The 772-nt window shown below is 37.3% G+C and overlaps 1 non-coding gene across 1 annotated transcript; it reads left to right on the top strand.

Annotated features, from left to right (window-relative positions):
• Positions 1-249: 249 nt before the first annotated feature.
• LOC122103518 lies at positions 250-382 on the top strand. The gene has a single exon (XR_006146772.1). It is a non-coding gene; the product is annotated as a small nucleolar RNA SNORA42/SNORA80 family (small nucleolar RNA).
• Positions 383-772: the final 390 nt, after the last annotated feature.

Below are 772 nucleotides of genomic sequence, written 5' to 3'. Positions count from 1 at the left end.
ATGACTTAGTTTTTTATTTCTTATAACATCAATAGCGTTATTCTCAAAAAAAAACAACAACACAAACAACAGACTTACAGAGGTTATGAGTTCTGACCATAGCTGTTAGTGACCAAGGCAGTCTGCAAAATCATCTGTGTCTTCACAAGAGATATTGGGAGAGTATCTACTTTCTATTTTCTTTATGAATTCAGTTTCATGTTACATAATGTCACATTATTAGTAGCTCCTTAAAGAGAAAATTCTACCACATAGGAAATTATCTTTGAAGAAAATGTAGTTATAGCCTTTCATAGTGTCCCATGCCAGAGCAAACTGTGGTCCCGAACCATTGCCCGGCCTCGATCTGTGGGCTACTGGCACTGAAGGGGGTTGCACAGAGGAAAAAAAAAAAAAGAAAGAAAGAAAATATAGTTATAAAGTACTGAAAATTGCTCCATACCCTCACGAATTAGCATAGAATTAGCAAATGCTTCACTGATCATGACAGAAAATAGAAAATTAAGTAGCACAAATTGACAGTAATGTGAACTTACGACATTCTTGGCAAGAAACCAACTACACAAATGTTGCCGATGCAAGGTGATGTTCAATACAAGACAAGAAGAGGAGGAGCATTTTCAGTGACAAGGCAGAGGAAAGAGGGAAGAAGGGAAAGGAGGGATTCTGAAGATGTGGATATTCTGTAGCATTACAGTTGACCTTTGGAGGCTAGAGATGGAGGGAAATTAATTTGGGCTTAAAGACACACTCAATTTGAAGACAATTACAG

Source organism: Dipodomys spectabilis, unplaced genomic scaffold (assembly GCF_019054845.1).
Source record: "Dipodomys spectabilis isolate Male_0828 unplaced genomic scaffold, ASM1905484v1 ptg000001l, whole genome shotgun sequence".
Lineage (NCBI taxonomy): Eukaryota > Metazoa > Chordata > Mammalia > Rodentia > Heteromyidae > Dipodomys > Dipodomys spectabilis.
This window is presented reverse-complemented; position numbering and strand designations above follow the sequence as displayed.